Source organism: Lactuca sativa, chromosome 3 (assembly GCF_002870075.4).
Source record: "Lactuca sativa cultivar Salinas chromosome 3, Lsat_Salinas_v11, whole genome shotgun sequence".
Taxonomy (NCBI): domain Eukaryota; kingdom Viridiplantae; phylum Streptophyta; class Magnoliopsida; order Asterales; family Asteraceae; genus Lactuca; species Lactuca sativa.
This window is the reverse complement of record NC_056625.2, coordinates 153,057,801-153,082,838: the sequence shown is the minus strand read 5'-3', so window position 1 is coordinate 153,082,838 and position 25,038 is coordinate 153,057,801.

Genomic DNA, 25,038 nt, shown 5'->3' with positions numbered 1-25,038 from the left:
AGTATATCGGCTGAAAAGTTAGCCGATATCTATGTGCGGGAGATCGTGGCACGTCATGGAGTGCCAGTATCGGTGGTGTCAGATCGAGATGTCCGTTTTACATCCAGATTCTGGAAGCGGTTTCACGACGAGATGGGTACTCGTCTTCATTTCAGCACCGCTTTCCACCCTCAGACGGACGGGCAGAGTGAGAGGACGATTCAGACTCTTGAGGACATGCTCAGGGCATGTGTTCTAGATTTCGGTGGCAGTTGGATACGTACCTTCCGTTAGCGGAATTTTCGTATAACAACAGTTATCATGCGAGCATTGATCGACCTCCCTTTAAGATGCTTTATGGGAGGAAGTGCAGGACCCCGATTTGTTGGGGCGAGGTGGGTCAGCGAGTCATTGGAAGCACGGAGGTGGTGCTCAAGATGACCGAGTTGATCCAGCAGGTCCGTAGTAGACTGCAGACTGCGCAGAGTCGGCAGAAGAGTTACGCCGATAGGAGGCGTTCAGACTTGGAGTTCCGGGTGGGTGATATGGTTCTTCTGAAGGTCTCACCTTGGAAGGGTGTCATCAGGTTCCGGAAGAGGGGCAAGTTGGGTCCCAGGTTTATTGGTCCTTTCAGGGTTTTGGCCCGGGTGGGTCGGGTTGCTTATCGGTTAGATCTTCCTGAGGAGCTTGGTCAGATCCACAACACTTTCCATGTGTCTCAGTTGAGGAAGTGTTTGGTGGATGAGTCAGCAGTCGTTCCCCTAGAGGATATTCAGGTTGATAGCAGCCTGAATTATATTGAAAGACCGGTCGCGATTCTGGATCGGAAGACAAAGACCATGAGGAACAAGGAAATTCAGTTAGTGAAGGTGCAGTGGCAGCACCGGAAGGGGTCTGAGTGGATGTGGGAGGCTGAGGAGGAGATGAGAGAGCACTACCCGGAGTTATTTGCAGATTCAGCCGTAGCAGACTTCGAGGACGAAGTCTGAGCCAAGTGGGGGAGAATTGTAATGACCTGTCTCCGGTATGATGATTCCATGGTATTTATTTAGAAGTTTGCAAGAGGGACTCGGCGAGTTCATAGCCTGACTCGCCGAGTAGGGACGGGATTTTCGAGCACGTGTTAGTCGGCGACTCGGCAAGTCCATATTCGGGACTCGGCGAGTCTGCCTGCCTGGAAGAAACCCTAAATCCCCGGGTTGCTCACTATTTAAGCCACCTTATAGCCCCCATTCTCGCCTCCTTCACCCTCAGAAAGCTGTGAGAAAACCCTAATCCATCCTTGAGTGATTTAAGTGTTCTTGTGTTAAATTTCTGAAGGCTTGAAGAAGGAAAAGAAGAAAGGAGCAAGGAGAAGAGTTGTAGAGCAAAGATTCAAGGGCAAATCAGAGTTCTTTGAGGTATTCTTCAGATTTCCCCCTGTTTTATGCTTTAAACCTCCATTAGAACTCTTCTAGATCTAGTTTGATGCTTTTCTCAAGCCTTATGATTGTATGGATACCCTATTATGTCGAGATATCCTTAGATATGTTCATTTAGGAGTTGTAGAGCCCAGATCTATTGCCTTTTTGAAGTTACTTTGCATGAAAACCCTAGACCTAGCCTTTATTATGCTTTTTGAGCCATTTTAGCTTCATGGATGCATATGGGCACGTAAAGATAGAATCTTTACGTGCTAATCGAGTTAAAGGAGTCCAGATCTATTAGTTTTATACACTGGATTCAGGTAGAATCGAGTTTTGAGTTGCTGCATGCAAGCGACTCGGCGAGTCGGAAGAACGACTGGGCGAGTCGAGTCGCGAGTCCCCGTTTTTCCCCTTTTGAGTGATGACGAGTGGAAGCTTGTGAGTAGTAGAGTGGACTCAGTGAGTCAGAGAGCAGACTCAGTAATGGAGGGACTCGGCGAGTTGTTCATAGAACTCGGCGAGTCCAAGGCAATCTTCTTAAGCTCAAGAACAACTCGTCGAGTTGTTCATATGACTCGGCGAGTCTGATGAAGATTTTCTGAGTTCTTGGATAGAGAGAGTACTCGTCGAGTCGATGCCATACTCGACGAGTAGCCACGAGTGGGGTTGTTAAATGAGATTAGAGACTCGGCGAGTTGGTGGCCCAACTCGGCGAGTCAGGTCAACTATGGGTTGACTTTGACCGGGAGAGTTGACTTTGACCAAGGGTAAAAGAGTCATTTTACCCCAGTGCAGTGTTTAGTATTTGATTGAGTGTGTTTATGGCCTTGTAGCCGGGGAGATACCGGAGCAGCAGCAGTTAGCTTCCAGAGCCATTCACACAGCAGCCAGTTCACGAGGTGAGTGTTCCTTCAATAGTAACGGGTCTAAGGCCTCAATGCCGGCCCGTTTAGCTAGCAGTCAGCTTCGGACTTCGGTCCGATGTAGTAGTTAGTATGTTTGATGCCTTCGTGGTTCAGACAGGGTTTTGTGTTTATGCTAGATGATATGTTTATGCTATGTTCAGTCAGCTTCGGACTTCGGTCCGATGTCAGCTTCGGACTCCGGTCCAATGTAGGGGATGTAGGTCCCGGTCAGCTTCGGACTTCGGTCTGATGTCTCAGTCAACTTCGGACTTCGGTCCGATGTTCTAGTCAGCTTCGGACTCGGTTCGATGTAGGGGACGAAGGTCCCAATCAGCTTCGGACTTCGGTCTGATGTATCAGCCAGCTTCGGACTTCGGTCCGATGTAGGGGGCAAGGCCCCGGTTAGCCGGACTTCGGTCCGATGCAGTGGGCAAGGCCCAGTATGTGCTTTATATGTTATTGTGTGGTATGTGGTAGTTTGGGGGAGCTCACTAAGCTTCGTGCTTACAGTTTCAGTTTTGGTTTCAGGTAATTCCGCAAGCAAAGGGAAGAGCTCGGGATGATGGCATCGCACACACACACCACAACTTCAGTTTTTATCCTGGGAGTTGACTCAGTTTCTTAGATATGTTTTGATACAGTTGTGACACAGTTTTCTTGTTACAGTATTTTAGTATGGTTTTGAGATACGCAACGCATGGTCTTATTATGATATACTTACTTTTATGATTTTTGGTTATATTAAAAATGAAATTTTCGGGTCGTTTCATAGAAGTTGTTATTTCCGCCTCTTGATTAGAAAAAGTAGGTGCAACTTTGAGAACGTCTTCTTCTTCTTCCCTTGCCTCAGTTGTCACATGAACAACTTCGTTGACACTGTCGAACAAGCTGTCGAGGTTTACTCCGGTCAAATAATCATCATTGCTACCAAAATTCAATGGGATATCATCCTTATCAAATCCCGTGAGGTCAACATCCTCAAGCCCTTCATCATCGATTCATATTCCCTCGTTGTAATTACTATGTACTTGAACAGATTGTAATTCGTGTTCATCATCGAATTGAGCTTTTGGATCTGGAGTCTCATTGTTTTCGTGATCTGAGACAGTGAGGATAAATTCAGAAGACACTCTTTCAGATGAAGTCGGCTCAGATAGAGTTTTCTCAGAAGTTCCATGAGATTCAGAAGACTCATTAATCTCTGCAAACTGTCCGAACTTCACTAGAGGATGCAGACCTTGAAACACTACCTTGCCCTTTCGATTCTGTTTGATAAGGCCAACAGTGTGAGGGCCCAAGGATTTTGTGTCCATCTTATCACCAACTTTGACCATATCGGGAAATTGATCATTAATGAAAACTTGAATAAATCTGGGATACATTAAAAACGCATCTCTATTTCCCCGAGTCATGGCGCCAATGTTCACCAAGAATTCATCAAAGACATACTTCGAGAAATTGAATTTTTTGCCGGAGGCCAAGGAAACAATTGCTCCTATATTTCTGATAGAGATCTCATCTGCTCCTGATCTCCTTCCTGACATGCAACTGATGAACACATGAGCCAAGAATCGCCAGTAGGGAGGCAGAAGCTTCTTCAAAATTGGAGGATAAGAACCCTCGTATCCCATCCTGTCAAGGATTTGTGGAATTTCTTCAGCTTCAACTTCAGTAGGATAATCAGGTTCATCAAGGATTAACAAGGTGTCTCTGATATACTGCTCTGAAATTATGATCTTGCAATTTTGCACCATTACTTCAATAGTCAGCTCTTTATTCATCTCTGTCACCTTAGCTGATCTCCAGAATTCTTGAATAAGATTCTCATAGATAACAGGATTCACCGTGATAGCGTGAGCCAGACAACCTTCTCGTAGTCGGTACATCATTGACATAAATTCTATGTGGGCCACTGGTGCATCATCCAATACGATGGCAAGGTTATGCATCTCAACAGTCTTAAGATATGCCATTATCTGCACTAAACAAGCCAAGTAAGAAAACAAAGTATTTAAAAATAAAATACTCAAAGTTTTCTTAATTTTGCACTAATAACAAATCAGCAAGAGTTTACAGTCAAACTTGGTCAACCGACCGTAAACAGGGTTGACGGCCGTAACGCCAAACCAAGTTTACGGTCGTAAAGCCAAAAGTCGTTTACGGTCGCAAGGTCACAAAGGGAGTTTACGGTCCATGAATTTACGGTCTATGAATATCCTAACACCGTAAACTCCGACGAACTTTAATCTCAAAATACTCCTTCGATTTGCAGCCGATTCGAACAACAAAATACATTTTCAGGGTCGGATTTGACATACCTTCAACATGGACTAAGCGATTTCAAGAAAAATAACATGTGATTTTCGAGGATTTGAGAGAAGGGAGGCAGCTTACGGTCGATGAAGAGAGGAGACAGTAAAGGAGTTTACAGGAGTAACTCTTCCTTATATACCACTTGAGTTTTCGACTTTCCTTACACAGTTAGATTATCATCCCAAATAAAATTTCAAAAATAAAACTTTTTGAGGATTATTAAAGTAAAATTAAAAGTAAAAATAAGAATTATCCTAATTTCAAAAATTTAAGAAAAATTTGACACATAAGAATAATTAAAAAAAATAAAAATAAAAATAAAAATAAAAATAAAAATAAAAATAAAGAAAAATAAAGATAACCTCAAAAATAAAATAAAAGAAATTTTAACAAAATAATACACGTAAGTAAACTTTTGACTTTATCTTGTGATACTGGGATCAAAGTTGTTAGACAATCTTTATCCACTTGTCGGTACCTTTCATATTCACATCTTTGTCTGGTCGATCGTCGGTATTGTGATCCACTTAAACACGAAAAATTGTGAAAATTTTAGGACATAATAATAATTGTAAGACAAAGTGATCCTAAGATCCTAGATATTATATCTGATCCTAATTCCTTAGATACTATACCTTAGGGAACATTCATCTGACGACAACCAAGTGATATTGTTGTCCACCTAAATTGAGCAGTGAGATCTATAGACAATCTTTGAGTGTTCAATTTTAATTGTACTGGAACATGTTTCTCGCTTCCAGATATGCCTCGGTAATCAAGGACTTCCAGAGTACTCCTTACATCGGATGAGCAGACCATCATTAGGGGAGAAGATAGATTCAGAGTATTATCATTTATAGTGGATATGTTGTGTACCAGGTCGGATTGTTAGTTACGCAAAGGAGACAGCATATGGCTAACAGATAAGAGGAATTTCATATATATATATATATATATATATATATATATATATATATATATATACATATATATAATATGCAGAGAAATAGAGTTGCATGTGTTACAGTCCAGGTCGGATCTCTTCCAATCACGTAGAGGAGGTAACATATGACTGACAGAAAGAAAGAAAGAAAATGATTTTCTATAGACCTAATTTATCGGAATTTACCAGTTTCCCCATCAATACCGGAATTAAGGACAGAATCCGCACATGGAGGAAAAGTTAAACCACGGTTCCAGATACGGGTTCAATTAATGTGACGAGTAGATTCCCATATATATCTCCCTGCTCAACCTATCCGAGCGTCGTATTGTCGGGCTAAACGAATCTAACTAGGTCAAGATTTGTCAAGTCATTTAATTTCTTAAGTTCAACTTTGCCTAGTCATGTGCATTTAGAATCTTTCGTGCCTACCGACGCATCAAACCAGAGCACATACCCTTCAACTTTGGGTACGTTACGCAGACTCAGGTTGCCTATTATCACTTGATAATATAACTTCCCAAAACATCTCCCTCAACCACATTTCATAACCAACATATTTTTGGATTTTCTGATTTTCTAATGTTTTTGGGTTTTTGAAAATTTTCTAATTTTTTTGTTTTTTTTATTTCTCCCCCTAAATTTGTGCGTAGAAGAGAAGCGAAAGTAAATGCACAAATTTAAACTATTCTAAAACAAAAATTAATCCTCAAAACGAATCATTTTCAAAAATCCTACAAGCACATCGAATCGAGCATTGTTAAACGACTTTGTGAACAGATCCGCCACATTATTATCAGTGGGAACCTGTTCGAGCCGGATGAGCAAACGCTCATAACAATCTCTAATGAAATGAATTTTGATGTCAATGTGCTTGGTTTTGGAATGTTGGACATGATTTTTAGTGATTTGAATAGCAACCTCATTATCAAAGTGAATTAGGGTTTCTAGATAGTTCAAACCGTAGTCCAACAGCTGATGTTGGATCCAGATAACTTGAGAGCAGCACGCCGATGCAGCAACTTATTCCGCTTCTGCTGTAGAAGTAGATACTGTATGTTGTTTCTTGCATTGCCACGACACCAGTCTATCACCAAGGAACTGACACCCTCCCGATGTTGATTTCATGTCAAGCTCACAGCCTCCATAATTACTGTCAGCAAAAGCATATAAGTCAAATTCATAATTGTTCGGATACCAAAGACTCAGTTTTGGGCTGCCTTTGATATACCGAAAAATCCTTTTGACAACAATAAGATGTGAAAGTTTAGGATTAGCCTGATAGCGAGCGCATTGACACACTGCAAACATGATGTTGGGATGACTTGCAGTGAGATTCATCAAGGAACTGATCATCGATCTATAGTGAGTTTGATCTACGGATTTGCCATCAATATCTGGAGTCAGCAGGGGCCTTTCAGCCATGGGAGTCGATGCAGGCTTTGCGTCTGAAAATCCAAACTTCTCAAGAATATTTGCAAAATACTTTGCTTGGTGTAGCAGGATTCCGGTTGAATTCTGTTTGACCTGAAGCCCCAGAAACATGGTCATTTCACCTAAAGAACTCATCTCAAATCTCTTCTTCATCATGCCTTCAAATTCTTTGCAAAGCTTTGGACACGTGGACCCGAAGATGATGTCGTCAACATAGATCTGAACCAGTATTTGATCATCACCCACATGCTTGATGAATAAAGTTTGATCAATAGTGCCGCGAGAGTAGCCGTGTTCGAGCAAGTGCTTTGTTAGAGTGGCTTACCATGCTCGAGGAGCATGTTGTAACCCATAAAACGCCTTGTCCAACTTGTAGACATGATTAGGGAACTTTGAGTTAACAAACCCAGGGGGTTGATCAACGTAAATTTCTTCCTTCACCTTGCCATACAGGAAGGCAGTCTTGACATCCATTTGGTAGACCGTGAAATTCTTGTAAGAAGCATATGCGAGAAAGATTCAAATAGCTTCCAGACGAGCCACGAGAGCATACACCTCAGTATAATCAAGACCCTCTACTTTTTGAAACCCGCGAACCACCAACCTTTTTTTATTTCGTACGATTACACCAGAATCATCTTGCTTATTACGATAGACCCAACGCGTGTCAAGAGACCGTTTGCCCTTTAGTAACTCAACCAATTTCCAAAGCCCGAGCTTTTCTAACTGATTTAGCTCTTCATGCATCGCATCTACCCAGCCGGGTTCATTCAAATCCATTTCAACATTTTTGGGCTCTATTTGAGAGATAAAGCAAGAGTAAAGACATTCATTTACGTCTTCACTCTGACTTCTAGTTTTAACTCCATCACCTAGCTGGCCAATGACATTTTTGATCGGATGATTGCGTTGAATTATAGAAGGTATGTCTTGGCTGATATCATTGAGAGAAACAGGAAGAGTGTGAATGTTGAAACCTCCATCATCTGCTGATTGAATCCTATTAGATGACTCTGCTACGAACTCATTTGCAATTTCTTTAGGAAAGAGGAGTTCCATAAATGTTGGATTGACAGCGGAAGCATCTCTAGACATGAACTGTCTTTCAACAGGTGTAAGAGGTGTAGCTTCAGCATTAGGAGTTCCAGTCGGAGCCTTAGACGTTGGACTAGTTGGTTGCGTAGAAGACTCCCCCTCAGATGGAGCAGAGGACTCCCCCTCAAATGTTGGGGGTCTGTAGACAACCTCTTCATCTTCGTCTTCGTCTTCAAAAACATTCTTCAAACTAGAAGGAGATCCACTTGAATTATCTGAAGACACATTGAAAGATATGAATAGCGATGTGTAATCAAATAACCATTCGGGACCCACTCGAGTGTCTGTTTTATTCTCCTCCAGCTAGCGCATGTCATAGGATTCAACGATCTGCTTAGTCCTTTTGTTGTAAACCCTATATGCCTTGCGCGCAGCATACCCCACGAAGTAATAGTCACCAGCTTTGGCATTAAATTCAGGGTTGGATTCTAAGTGAAGAAGGGTGCAAGGGCAGCCAAATACACGGAAATGGCTGATAGAAGGCTTGTGTCCATAGAGAATTTTGTACGGTGTCTTCATCTGTGCTTTGTTGATTAGAACACGATTTTGCACATAGCAAGCAGTGTTAATCGCCTCGGCCCAAAAGAAAATAGGTAGTTTGGAGTCACAAATCATGGTCCTTGCGGCGTCTTTCATTGTTCTGTTTCTCCTTTCAGCAAGACCATTTTGTTGAGGCGTGTGAGCAGAGCTATATTGACGCATTATTCCCTTTTCTGCACAAAAATGGTTAAGAACTGCATTCTTGAACTCAGTTCCATTGTCGGTACGAAGCGCCTTCACTTGTTTATTGGTTTGCTTCTCAATCATCACAATGAACTTCTTTATCAGATCAGCAACCCCCGCTTTGTTGGATAAGAAGAAGACCCACGTAAACCAAGAGAAATCATCAATCACAACTAGACAGTATGAGCTTCTGTTGATGCTCAGGACATTGACCGGACCAAATAAATCCATATGCAATAGTTGGAGCACTTGATTAATTGAGTTGATTTGCTTGGGCAGATGTGGTTTCTGATGATGTTTGCCTTGAGCACAGGAAACACACTTTTCAAATGTGATAAAGTCTCTGACAGGGAGGCCTTGGACCATCTCATTTTTTCGCAAGATGATTCAGGTTTTTCGCGTTAGCATGACCGAGTCTTCGATGCCACAACATTGCGTTGTGTTCGGAGACCTTTGAGAATAGACAAGTGACTTGTTCAGGTAGGTTACTGTTCATATCAATAACGTAAGCATTCCCATCCCGTTTAGATTTGACTAGAATCCATTCTTCAGGGATGACAATTCCTGGCTTGAGAATCATACACTCTTTATCAGTAAAATGGGTAGAGTAGCCTTTGTCGCATATTTGGGAAACGCTCAACAAGCTGTGCTTTAACTCGGGACCGTAGTTGACATTTTTGAAGCTCAGCAATCCATTCGTAACAGTTCCGCGCTGTGTGATCTTTCCACCATCTCCGCCCGCAAAGGAAACATAACCCCATTAAAAGATTGAATTTCGCTTAGTTGGGAGATATCTCCAGTCATATATAAGGAGCAGCCACTGTCGACGTACCAAGGATGAACGACATTCCTCCGCAACGGTCCTTACAAAATGAGCGGAATCATTTAGACTTAGGAACCCAGGTCATCACTATCCTGGGCTTCCCTTTTGGTTTCTTTGAATCATTTTTCAGTATCTTCAAATTTGGATCTTCATTCGTACTTTCTTCAGAGGATTTCAATGATGAATTACAAAGAGATTTAGGCTTCCATTGATATTTAGGTTTTACAAAATTATCAGTTGGTTTTGAAATTGGTTTCTTAAAGGTTTGCCTTGAGCTAGGTGAGCATTTTCTGGCCCTAAGATATTCAATGCTTGAATTTGGTCCGCCCAGTCAAATGATTGAGCAACCATAGATGTTTCTCCATTAGCTGTAGCTCCTGCACGATTTTTTCCCACTGCAACCATCTGCTTGTTGTTGTTGATTTTGTGATCTGGTTTCGGGCAATCACGAGCAAAATGACCTGGCTCGTGGCAGTTGGAACATCTCAGCATGCTTTTATTGAATCCCACCTTCTTGTCAGCATTCATGGCCCAGTTGTTTTTCCCGGTCTTCTTGGCAAATTGTTTGGCTCTGAAAACAGCCATGGCAATTTGCCATGTGATGTCCATTTCCTCCACATCTTCAGGATGTATCTGGTCCAAATCAGAAAATGATAGCTGAGGTGGAAGATCTCCAGCTACAAAGGCATTGTAACAGTTAACTAGCCCAGTGGCTAGAGCCAGATTTTGATCAGATTCTTTGGTGTTTGAAGAAGAGGCTTTAGCTGACACATTGGGAGCAGAAATGGTTTGTGGAATAACAAATGGCACATTTGAAGTTTGATGGTGAGGGATGGATGGTGCAGCATTTAAGGTTTGAATATGATGTTGTTGAACTGCGAAAGCTTGTCCTGAGGGAGTCATGAAAGATGATAGAGCATTGCTAGATGAAACTACAAGATTTGCAGTAGAGTATGAATTCACATGGTTGATTTCTCTCTATTTGTCATGAATGTCACAGGCTTTGATGACCGCCATGATTTCTGCAAGAGAGAGGCGATTCAAATCCTTGGTTTTCTTAATCACAGCAACATTCATATCCCATGATCTAGGAAGAGCATTCAGAAGTTTCTTGTGGATTTCTGACTTGGTCAAGAAAATCCCTGAAATATTCATGGCAGTTGTGAGTGTAGTGATCCTTTGCAATTGAGCTTCAAGAGTCTCTCCTGGAATGTAGTTGAACATGTTGAATTTCATTCTCAGCATGTCCTACCAACTCTCTTTCATATCTTCATTGCCCTCATAGACCTCAATAAGTGCTTCCCATAGAGTTTTAGCTGAAGTGTACTCACGAAAGCCTTGAGCAATATCAGGAGATAATTTTATGGTTAAAGTGGCTAATGCTCTTTCCTGTTCCTCAATCAATTCAAAATCCTCATCAGTGTAGTTTTCAATAGATTTGTCAACCAATTGACCTCCAACTGTCACAGTGATTCTGGCAGGATCTCTAACAATGCTTCTCCAGATTTTGAAATCTTTCATTTTAATGTATTTCTCTATTCTGTACTTCCACTCCGGAAAACCTTCAGCAGACATTAACCTTGGAATAAGTGTAGTAGTGCCCATAACAACATCAAGTTCTTGAAACTGAGTTTGACTTTGAGTATCCATTTGAAATTAAAGTAATTTAATAGTTCCAAAGAGGTTTACGGTTTTTAAAAATTAAGCTGATTACAACAGTAAACGGAGTTTACGGTTGATGAATTTGCGACCGTAAACTGGTTTACAGTTTAAGTTCACGGTTTCTGAGTTTACGGTTTCTAAGTTTACGATTTCTGAGTTTATGGTTCTTCGATCCTGATTACGGTTCTTGAAGTTTAACTGTTTACGGTTGATGAGATTCCTCCTTTTATGGGCGTAAGCTAAGTTTACGGTTGGGTAGTAAACTCACAAACAACCTTCAAAACATGATTTTAAGATGAAATCAGTCCCTTCAAAGCCTAGAACGTAGAAACTAATGCTCGAACAATGAGAATGGCAGCTTAAACACTCAAAATCTCGATCGAATGACTTTTTGATACCAATTTCTGCTCTGATACTAATTGTTAGGTCTCGATCTGGTCTAATACTAGTAATCAAACAATCACAAATCGAGAATAACAATAAGATGAATAAGACTTGAGCGTGCACACGTTTATATCAGATAACCGTCTAGTACAACTCAAACACTAGCCGTAAACTGACTGGCATCCAACCATATAAATGACCAACTCCTAGCCCTTATATACTCGTCTAGACAGCAAACGGAGTTTGCGGCCGTAAACACGTTTACGGCCGTAAACGTGTTTACGGTCGTGAACATGACAAAATAGTAAATAACTCAAAAGTAATATTACAGACTCATAACCAAACAAATCACATAGAAAGCCTAGCCCAAACCATTTATCAGGCCCTTCATAATCTCCAGCTCCCACCGCCTGGCGACCTCCTGTAAATCCCGTAACATATCATATCGTTGGGTAGCAACGAATTGTCAAATGTCATTCTTGAGCATGCTCAGTTATCGTGTCATCTGAGCCAGCTCAGAAGAAAACTCTGGGCAAAACATCTCCCTCTCAGTGAACATACGTGAGATCTCCGTCACCGACTCCGAGTCCTACTTCAACTCCAAGAACTCCTGAGCTGGCCTCTCATGCTCGACCAGGGGAATGTAACGGGAGCGGAAAATCTCCCTAAACTGGTCCCAAGAAACTGCAGCTCTCCGCTCATCCAAATAAGACCCTTTCATCAACCTCCACCAGTCCTTCGCCCCTGACCTCAACATGTTCCGGGCACACCAGACCTTCTGGTCAGTTAGGAACATGTGAAAAAGCACCCCTTGATGTCTGATAGCCACCTCATAGCTATGATAGGGTCCTGAATTCCATCAAAAGTCAGGGGCTTCGTGTTGTCAAAGTCCCGGTACTAGAAGCCCTGACCGACTCCTCCCCCTGTCACTGCTACAGCCGTTTTAGGTGTCACGGCAGCCGTCTCAGCTAGAGCTGAGTATCGGTCATCAAAATACTCCATCATAGCGGTCTTGATAGACCCAAGTAGCTCCAGAATCTGACGGATGATCTCCTTGACTTGGTCCTCTATCAATGCTAGTCCATCCAGACTGATGACCTCGGGTGCTGTTGGGGCACCCTGATCATCCTATACTGATCATGATTCGGATCCCGTCACTAAACGACTTGTAACCACCATACTGAAAATGTAACAGGAAGATATCAGACATTCCGCACAACGACAAGGAATCTAACCCCAACCACACCCTATGGGTTGTGACTTCCTTGCTACGTGTATGGGTCTTGTGCTTTCAGTAGTACAGGCCCATACTACCTTCCACGCCTACCCATATTTGTCTCAAGTATCATCACAACACCCTAACAAAATACATAAAGATAGTGAGCGCTCAATCCACTCTCCTAGAGGAAAGCTAACCGTCTCACAACTGATCTACCGGTCCTACACAATCCACCCCTCCATGAAACTTCCATCAACCTTGTAGCACTAGTGTATGCTAGCCATACATAATGTTGGACCCTATAGACTTTCGAATATCCAATCCTACCCAAAGTCCCCAATCAGACAAGAATAGAACATAAGGCCAAATCAAACATTCTCAGGATACAAGATCTTAATCATGTATAACCGTGATTCATACACGAAAAAAATACAGTAATGATGTCAATCTCATATAAAGGAACCCCTAAGCTAGCAGACATCATGTGATTAGACAAGTCTTATCATGCAATTCCTGAAGATCCCTAGCCTAGTACTAGCATGATGTTCTAACATATCACAATATCAAATAACCGTATGGTATTTTGGGGTCTACTTACTGGCTTTGACTGAACGTACACTTTGCATCCTCTCTTACTTATTTTGAAAACCATTTAAAAATTATTTTGAAAATCATTCCTTGATTTGAGAATGGATTCACACGAAAGTTCCTCCAATTCACTCAAACCAAGGCTCTGATACCAACTTGTAACATCCATAACATTCGAGCCAATTTAAAACGTTTAAAACCATTCAATTACTACAATTTGTTTTCAAAATAGTTTAAACATCAGAGTTCCCAGAAATCATATTCATCAATCGAGGAAGTGTACGGTCACGCCTTCACCTTCCAGCGGCCATCCAATGAACCTGAAACAATAAACTAAAGTTGTAAGTTCGAAAGCTTAATGAGTCACCCCCAAAATACCAACGCCATACAGAGGACCATATCATATAAATATATAAGTAACAGAACAACCATGCATCACGAGTCTACAGTGTGACTGGTCCACCCCCACCGGGCCTTCAGTCCACCTGGTCCACTCTCCGAGCCTCGGCACATCTGGACAGCCCTCTCGGGGCCTTCAGCCTATTCGGACCGCGCGTCGGGCCTTCGACCTGACTAGGTGCCCTCCTGGACCTACAGTCTACCCGGTCCGCCTTAGGTATGTTGGCCTACAACACGAAGCAGGAACCGCCTCAACCCAACCCCATACTAATCAAACAATCATGTGCACAGAAATATCATACGCTAGCATGTATATAACAGATAATCATACCGATCTAACAGATCACTAAACAACAACCATCCTCTAACCAGGATACCGACCTAACCAGTCACTAACATAACATCATCCTATATGCCAGGATACCAACCTAAACCATGCCACTAATATAATACCATCCTATCTACCAGGATGCAGATCTCGTAGATAAAAATCCAATAAAGGGTCTAGGTCAATAGTCCATGTTAACCTCAACTCATTGAGTACCTTAGCTACTCGCCGAGTTCCTTGCACAACTCCCCAACTCGCCGAGTCACAAGAGTGACTTGTCGAATTCCCAAGGTTTGCAGTCGTAAACTCCTTGGCCGACTCGTCGAGTTTCCCTTGCAACTCTCCTAGTTCATACATGTCCAAAGGTTGGGAAAACCCTAGCTGACACGTCGAGTCACTCATCTGACCCGTCGAGTCCACGACAATCTTCATCGGACTCGCCGAGTTAACCACGCAACTCGGCAAGTCCCTTCAATTCTTCATCTATATAGAAGCTTCTTCGTGAAACCAAGGCTTCAAACTGTTCATCTAGGCTCCTAGGTGTTGTTATTACATAAAGTTGCTAAATTTACATGCATGCAAGGCTCTGTGGAACTAAAACACTCATAACTAGCATTAGGAGAAGGTTTTGGACACGAAGGAGGGTCAAAGCTTCATAAAGCTTGAGGCTTTCTGTCCATAAAACCTAGGGGAGTCAAAATCTGAAACTTTGCCCTTGTGACAAGCTCAAACCCGAAAATGACTCTGTCTTGCCCTAGAAATTACCATTTTCTTTCACCAAGGGGAGATCTAAATAAGGAAAAGTAAAGGTGGTAGCTTTATACCTTAATCTTGATACCACAATACTGGAAAGGTTGGACCTACAAGCTATTTCTTGTCCTAAGCTCTCAACACTTCAGAAAATGCTCCAATACACTCTCTTTTGGTCTCACATACTCAAGAATAGAGACTAGCTGGCTATTAGGGTTTCTTTGGACGTGGAGGTGACAAAGGAGGCTGGGAAGGAAAGTTAAGTACCTTTAAATAGGGTGCAAAACCCCGAAATTAGGGTTTCATCCTCCAGCTCTAACTCGTCGAGTCCCTACTTGGACTCGGCGAGTAGGTCACTTAAACACGTGGACCAACCTGCTGCTACTCGGCGAGTCAAGCAACTAACTCATCGAGTAGACCTATAAATCATGAGAAATAATAACCACAATTTGAAACATGGGAATCGAGGCGTTACAATTAGTTTGTAAATTTCTGTTACAACTTCTATTGATTTGTTTTATTTTTCCATGGAAGAGTATTTTTATGACATTAAATTTAATGTAAAGGATTGTATTTTTTGTATATGATATTTTATTTTCTATTATGAGACATTAAATGCAAATTTAATTTGAAAATTATTAAATCTATAAATAATATTTTTTAAACATTTAAAATTATGATACGCAAAAAGTTGTGTCATCTTCATTTATGACATGGCATTTTTTGACAGGGGCTTTAATGATACGCAATGCGAGTCGTAAGGTTATGACACGCAAATGTGTGTCGTCTTCCTTTATGACAGGGCCTTCCTTGATACGCATTGCGTGTCATAAATGCGTGTCATAATTACGCGTCATAAATGTGCGTCGTCTATAGACGACGCGCAAAAGAGTGTCGTCTCTCGTTAAGACAAGGCCTTCCTTGACACGCACTACACGTCGTAAAAGGTTGTTTTTCCAGTAGTGAAATCAAGACTGTCATGAATTGAATTGTAGACTGTCAATAGGAGTTAGACATTGCAATTAGATTTGCTACAATGATCATGAGTACATACAAAATGAGATTTTGAGTAATGGATAAACCTACGCACAGAGAATTACTTCATGAATTATATTATGAGTAATTCTGAGAAGATAATACTTTTATTCTTATATAGAGATATATGAGTTGTAATTTACATTTTGGTTGTACATTGGGGTTACGTAAACGCATCAGCAAGATGATGTTATAAAACGTAGTGTCATGCATGATTTGGTGAGTAAAAGATACAAGCATATAAGTTGAAGTTTACTCATTCCTTTTTCCCTAACGGGAGAAGCGATATCTTTGGGCTCCTCGGTGATTTGGTGCTGACATTATAGTGAGGGGCCTAGCCAAGACTGAATTGATGTGTTTAATTAGTAGTCTTATGAGGTCATCACAAAGCCGGAAATCGGGAAACATAATTTTAGACGAGAGATTGATTGTAATCCATGTCTCATGTCCATATAATATCTTGAAGAGTGGAGAAATATTTTATCACTTATCTTAGGGCCGATGTCTAATCAGATCATTGTCTGCTAGTTGCTTTGGAAAGAACACTTTATTGTTTGATTTAGAAGTTGTATTTGTAATTGTAGTTACAGACTTATCGAAGTGGGAAACCGATGGATTAGGTGTACAAGCCAATAACTAAATTCGTATATACTTGAATTAAAAGCAAAGTCCTTTTGGGGTGCCCTCAAAACTTGTAACTGACTAGAATGACTTTTGGAGAGAGAGGATGATTTGTTGATTTATATGATTAGTAAATAGCAATAAATTGTTTGTTAATATATTATGTGATTAATATATTAATTAGAAATAGTATTATTTAATTAATAATTAATCAGAAATTAACTAGAATTAATTTGGGATTAATTGGATTAATTAAAAATGCAAGGACCAAAGTTGTATCTTTTTTAGCTTGAGGTGTATATAGGTGATCTAAATCTTTTTCAAGTGAGATTAAGAATTATCCTCTTGTGATAGTGGTTAGTGGAACATGCAAGATAGGGCCAGTTAGGCGAGCAGAATCAAGAAAGAAAAAAAAAACTCGTAGGAGTTCAATAGTTGAACAAGAGAATAATTCTAGAGGATTCCTAGGGTTGGCCAAAATTTGGGAGCCTCCTTAGGGTTTCTAGAATTTTCATGTGGATAATATGGATATTAAGGAAAATAGATCATGTCATATTTGAAATAATATTTTTTTTATTTCATATTAGGGTTATCTAGGGTTTTCTTATCAGTTATAAATAGGACCTTAGCCATAAGATTTTTGGCCAACATTTGATACCAAAGGAACAACCTAAAATCTCATCCCCTCTCCTCACTCCTCAGGTGTTCTTATTGCTAGGATTTGGGTACAAACCATCATAGGCATTAGATTTCTGGTGCTTGCTTTCTAAGAGCTTTTTGAAGAAGGATTTGGTTGATTATTTGAATAACAATCAAAAGGTATGCAAACCCTAATCCCTTGTAATTTTCTATTGTAGTAGGGTTCCTTTAGGGTTCTTGATGTTCATATATTGTTTTTATTAATAAAGAAAGCTTAGATCCAAATAGGTTGCATGTGAACTTTAGGGTTAATTTTTTCCGCCACATATTTTAATTATAACCTGTAAAACCCATAAAATAATACATGCTCGTAACCTATCTTGCAAAGTCTTTATTATCCTCTCGCTCTGGCCATCGGTCTGGGGATGATGGGTTGTACTGAAATACACTCTAGTACCTAATTCCTCCTGAAGTTTTTGCCATAATCTCAAAGCAAACAGATTGTCACGATCTGAAATGATAGATAGTATTAGCCCATTATGTATAACTATCTCCTCCATATACAACTTGGCCAAATTTTCTAACCTCTTATTCTCCCTAGTTGCCAAAAAGTGGGCGCTTTTTGTCATCCAATCCACTATCATCCAAATCATGTCATTACCTCGCGAAGTCTTCAGTACCTTTGAAACAAAATCCATCATAACTTTATCCCATTTCCACTCAGGAACCTCTGACTGCTGTAACTCACCGTAGGGTTGTTAGTGATCAACTTTGACTTGCGCATGAGTCATGCATTCTGACATGTATTTCATTATCTCTCACTTCATACTCGGCCACCAGTAGTTGGCTTTTAGGTCTTGATACATCTTCGCCATAGTTGGATGGATTAAATACTTCGATTTATGCATTTCTTGTAATAGTAAATCGCAGACACTACCCACCTTAGGGACCCATAATATCCCCTGAAAGGTCCTAAGTCCTTGATTATCCTCACTCAAACGAGCCTGTTGCTTAACCATTACCTCATATTTCAAATGGTTTTTCTTCAAACACTCAGCTTGAGTAGCCTGTTACTACTCAAATATACCAGTATCACAGCCAATTCCATATACTATAGGTGATATGACACCCTCGTCTCCTTACGAATCAGAGCAACATCTACCACATTTGCTTTTCCCAGGTGGTAATTAATCTCCCAATCGCAATCTGCAAGTAGCTCTACCCATTTTCGTTGCCTTATATTCAACTCTTTCTGGTTTTGGATATGTTGCAAGCTCTTATGATCTAGATGTAGCATACACAATGTTCCATACAAGTAATTTTGCCATAACTTGAGTGCAAATACCATGGCTACCATCTTTAAATTGTGTATCGAATAATTTCGCTCGGCGCTCTTCAACGGGCGGGAAGCCTAAGCGATCAATTTCCCCTGATGCATAAGTACACAACCCAATCCTGAATACGATGCATCACTGAAAACCACATATAGCAAGCATTTTCACATAGACAAATTGAATTTGTATTTCACATAAAATCATTTACTTTGATATATACTCAAGAATTATGCATGTACCCACCTAGCTAGTTAGTAGAGGCTAACTATTGACATGGCTTCACGCTTAACACTACTTTCCAAATTATGACCTTATAAAAACCTTATTTCGTTATGTAAGAATACTCTCTTAATCACTGTCGTTACACACTTCCTTTATTTATGAGTCATCACTCGGATGTTTGGAATTTTAGACAAAGAAATGCTACACTTTAGGTTGTTTATACTATAGTGATATATGCCGACATGCTGACTAATGCAATTTCCCAATCTTAAAAACTTATGTAATCTCAATCTTCTTTATTTTAACTCCTTTTTCTATATACTATATTTATTTAAGAGGAACTTTCAATTTTTCCTTTTTTAATACAGAACATTTAACCCAATATATCTATTTATATTCAAATTTTCAAGTGTGTCATACTAACTTAACTAAGGAAGAGGTTGTGCGTTGCACAAGCGAAACATTTTTTGTTGATATTTGGTGGGTTATGTACACGAAAATCCAGTAACGTTGTGCAAGGCAAATAGGGAAAGTTTATTTGCCTAAGAAGAATTTTTTTTATATTAGATAGTTACACATCCTCCATATGTTGTCCACTATTTGACATATAATTGAAAAACAATGGTACATTACCTAATCTTAAGTAAAAGCTTGAGCATAAAACTCAGTTACATAACAAAAGGTTACATCAAGAGCTAACACTCTTAGGGGCTGTTTGATAGTTGCTGATTGAGTAAGATCTGACTGAGTCAGAATTCTGACCGAGTCTAGCTCTGAGTGTAACTTGGATGTTTGATTATGTATCTGACTGACTATGCTGAATGATGAAAATGACCGTACTACCCTTTTGTTCTATTACAACAATGTACTTTAAAAAAATCTAAATAATTACAACAATTTAACACATCAAACTTTAACATCTAAAGATTTGACTAAACATTTTTAGAATTATTTAACATACCCATTGCTATATATTGTTTATATTGGTAAAAAAAAAAAAGTGGCAAAGTACGTTGGTATTTTCTATGCGCTTTACTAAACAAAAGTTTTTAAACAAATATTCAAACTCAATATCCCTAAATTGAAACATAAATTACATCTCCAACTATAATAAATTATAAGAATACAACATTTCATTTCATTACATCTTGAACAATCTATGGTTGCCACACCTTCAAGTCATTGATAACAACTTTTGATCTTATCATTCTCTTCAACCAATGTAAGTTGAATCTCAATGCTACAATCAACATTTCCCCCTCTCTTCTTACATGAATTCATTCTAATTGCAAAATCTTGAATGTTTGAATACACAAAGTTGTTTTTCCATAATTCATTCCAATGCTACCCTTTTGGATATCTAGCACCTATAACCAAAACACCTTTCAAATATCACATTTATAGTGGTTAGAAAAGTGTAAAGCTAGTGAGAATGTATGAGTGGCAAAAGATTCTAAGCTTTACAAGTGTGAAGCTAGTGACAATGTATGTACTGTTTGCAACAAAAGCAAGGATTGATGTACATGAAACCATTTCACCATTGGCAACATTTATCTCATATTTTCCTTTTAACACCATTTTCACATCATTACCCCCAACATTTTCCATCCTTGAACACTCCTACATAGGAGATGTCTGAGCAAGAATCCAACATAAAATGTGACAAATTAAATACTCAATGTAAGAACAAAAGCAGACATCAAATTTAAGGTCTTAAGTGACAACTAAATTGATAAAATTTTAGGTCTGATTTAGAGAAGTACCAGCATATTGATATACATAAATCCAACTTTTCAAAAAAAAAAAAAAACAAAGAAATTAAAAGATCACCCGATTTCTGAAAACAAATCTGAGAAATACATGTACCTGAAGTGTTGTTGAAGCCACTGGTGGAAGGCGTTGGCTTAGGAGCAGCGGAGGTCGATGGTTGTGCTTGAGGCACCGGCCGCAGCGAACATGGAGATGGTGTCTCAAAAGAACGTGGAGGACCGAAGGTGGTGTCGCAGTTGAAATTGATATAATCGACACATTTGAAATCAACACATTTGATTTTGTGATACAATCGGCACATTTGATTTTGTGAAATCGACACAATTGAAATAGATAGAAAATCAGAAAAAAAAAATCGACAATTAATGGATTGCAATTGAAAAGAAATTGATGGAGGTGGTGCAGTAGAACGTCCGGAGAAAGGCGTGAGAAACAGTGTGGGCAAGGAGAAGGAGAAGGGCAAATAAGGGAGAATGAGATTTCGTTTCTGGTCCGCGACATTTTTTTGAACGACCGAGTCAGGAGTATATGGACCGAGTCAGTGGCTTAAATGGTTGTATCAAACAAGCCGACCGGACTGAGTCAGCCAAAATAGTCTGACCGGACCGGGTCAGACTCAAATCACACAGCCCCTTAAATTGATTACATGCATATCAAGGTGTTTATGCACCAATAGATGGTAATCCGCAGCCTCTGATTTGTCCTTTCGAATCCTCCTATTAATGTCGATATTGTCACCAACCTCTGTATCTATGGAGCCTTTCTCTACAAAGATGAAAAAGGTAAAGGATCAACTAAGTTGCAATTGTGCCAACTCCAACACCTTTGTTGCATAAGGAAAGCAAAAATAGAACATCCATTAATAAATTAATATTTCATGGTGTTTTTTATTTAGATTATATGGTATTATTTGAAAGCATAAATAAATGTTATTTAAGACTATTAAGATTAACCGAACACCTAATTTTTGAAAAGCAACCAAAAGACATTTATGTTCTATTGTAGAAGATAGCCACTATTTGTATAATTTTAACTGATAATTGAAAAGTCTTATATATGTTTATAACTTTGCCAGTGTGTTATCCTATTAGCTTCGTCACATACGTGAAAGATATCATCCACAAAATGTTAGTGTTTGGTTATGTAAGATATATCTTGATATTATTTCTTACTTACAATAGCAATGTACTTATATCAACATCAACCGTATTACAATTTCCACCTAAAGTGTCCATGATCAAGTTCACCCGTAGCAACTGCACCGCAGTAAGGGGTGTAGACCCTGAAAAATTTCCATACCCATGCAATTATGTAAATGCAATTTACAAAACATATGAAAAAGAAAGACTAACAAACTAACATGTAATGCAAGCTAAAACAAAATTAATCATCAATAAATATCAATCACGATTACGTTAGTTTGTTCTTTTACGATATATACATCACATGACATCATATCAGCTTCTTCTTACCAATATATTACATATGGGATCATTTTTTAATTATCTCAATTTTTTTATACTAAAGTGACATGAATATGAGTCACAAACATACCTATGTTCCTGCTATACCTAAAGCGAATCCGATTGCATTTTACATTTTACCTTTAAGATATACAAAAATGGATGAAAAATGGAGAAAGTGAGTATTATTAATATTTAAATTGTCAACTCTTTTAGAGTGCAAACCTTAGGTAAACCACTAATCACCTGCCTAGATTTACCCGCCCCAACATCTATTTCTCCCACTAATAAACTGAACCATGATAGTCAAAATTCCAAATAAAGTCAAATCAAAATGTTGTGATACATGAATGGAAATAATGAAAATAAAGAAATAATTTGTTATGACATGCCAACTGAGGGATTTTGGAAGCTTTACGAATGAATGCAACCTATATTTTTAATAAACATACACTTAACTCTTTTTCTTTCTCATTTGTTGTTATTGTTGCCCTTTTAGGCAATCTCTTCTTCTCTGTGGCTGCTTTCTCACTGTCATACAACCAAAAATGACATAATAAGGAAATATTATATATGATGTTAAAAGACAAAGCAATGGTTGTAGAAATTAAAAAAAAAGATTGATATGATGCTTATTGCTAATTCAGACAAATTGGAGAGAACTTACCTGCTAAAAGGTAAAATCATCACTATTTTATGTCTGATCCATAATGGTGTCAAGAAAATTATTGAATCAGATCAGTAACACTGCAGTATCTATTGTCTATAGCCTAGAAGGATAACTATATTTGATCAAATGAAGTAATGTAACTATGATGGATCAATCTCAAATCAATGCATGAAATATGCTTGTTTGTTGTCAAAACAAAAATTCAAACATGAATCTCAACAATAAATTATGGAGGACTGAGACTTTTACATATTTCAACTTTCAGTGATGAATGAAAAGATTTTAAAATTTAGAATGTCAGGGCAAGCAGTGACACAATTCTGTTGTTGCTTTAAGCAACAACTATCTATTGGAAATGGAAGAAAAAAAATCAAGTAAATGAATAAACATTACTCTCAATATTAAACCCTACAAATAATCATATTTTAATCAAATCTCAAATAACTAATTGCCCATTTTAATAAGCAAATTGTAAAAAGCGACCAAATTTAAGTAATCAGCCTTACATACAAATGGAAAATATTTGTGGATTTTAGAGTCGAAAGAACATATATTTGTAATCATCCTTCAACTTGACTTTATCGTGCTTCATGAAGCCCTAATCACCCTTAAAAATAGTAGAGAAAAAAAAATACCATCATAAAAGTAGATAAAGTAACCTTACCTCTCACTAACTCTGATTGGTCATTCCTACGGTGTCGTCAATGGTGTTTCCGATTGACGCAGATGGAGCTCTATGCATGTCGGTGATTTTTGCGATGGTCTTGACACCGATTAGAGAGAATTGGGGAAAAACATGGAAACATTCGATCGGGTTAACAAGTTAGATGAAATGGTCACTGAAAAATCATGAGAATATGAGATTTCCGATCAGGTGTAAGAAGAAGCTGAAAGCCGACGATTCTGCACACCAGTCGAATGAGTGTAGGTCAGAAAGAATATGCGATTCAGAGGTTGAAGGAGGCGAGTTAACAATAAAAAAGGGGGAAACGGTAAATCAAGAATATAGCAATTTTGAGACGATAGGTGAAGTGAAGTGGTGAGGGTCTGGGGAAGATGAATTGAGATAGTGACGGTGGAGAAGGAACTGGAAGAATCACAGATGGAAGCATCTAATTCGGTGAAGCGGTGGCAGGTTAAAAAAATCAACCAATAACATGGATGAACTGTTCCTAAGGGGACTTATAATTTAATATATTATATAATGACTTAGCATGACTAAAATTTGACACGGATGTTTCTTAATTGAAGGAAGATGTACGCACATTCTTAATTAATTGAAGATCTATCGTTAACCACACATGTTCGATAAAAAGAACATAATGAAAAATGTGTGTTTTCATGGTTAGCTTAAGGCTCACGTTTCTTCTATATTAATAAAATGGATTTTTTTTTTTTTAATTTTAGTTACTACTTTTTAATTTTAAACACTTATCCTATCAAACCCTTTCGGTAACTTCAATCTAGAAATGCAAAAGAACAGTAAGGTTGGTAAGCCTAATGACTCTTAAAAACCGACCTCATTTAGAATCGAAAAATAATGCTTAGACTTTGGATCGGGTGAACCAAGTCACGGTTCTACGATAACATTTTTGCAAATCATGCAAGGGCACATGTTTGTATTATTTTTTACATATATTAATTGAATTACATACATAAATTCACCTTTTAAATTTATGTATTAATTCCATTTAAATAATCTTGTTTAAATCTGTGTCTTTATTTTTAAATTTAATTAATCATTTAAAGTTTTCAAATTTAAATTCTCTTTTTAAGCAAAATTAAAAATTTAATTAATCCTAAATATTCAAATTTAAATTCTCTATTTAAATAATGTTAAGATTTTAATTAATTTTAAATTTTCAAATTTAAATTCTCTATTTAAATAATATCTAGATTTATCCTATTATATATTTAGGTTTAAAACTTTTTAAATAATATTTAAAACAATAGGCTTTTTTAAATTCGAAAAAATACTAAAACATCTGAAAACATGAAACACGAGGTCGCGTCGCGTCAAAGTGTGGGTGTGTCACTTCCTGAGATTATTTCTAGATTTTGATTTTTTATAAGCAGTGCTCATAATTAAAATCTAAAGGCTCTGATGTCATTGGTAGCTTATATTACATTTATACACATATAATTAAGACAACGAAATAAAATAATTAATCTTTAGTTGTACATGCACCATAGGATCTAGGTTTACTAATTATAACAACCTACTTCAAAAGTAACTAAAGAAAAGTAAGAACACTAACCTCTTGATCTTTTGATTGAGACATTGTGATTGAAAACTCTTGCAAAAGATGAAGGACCGAATCTATAATCCTTCT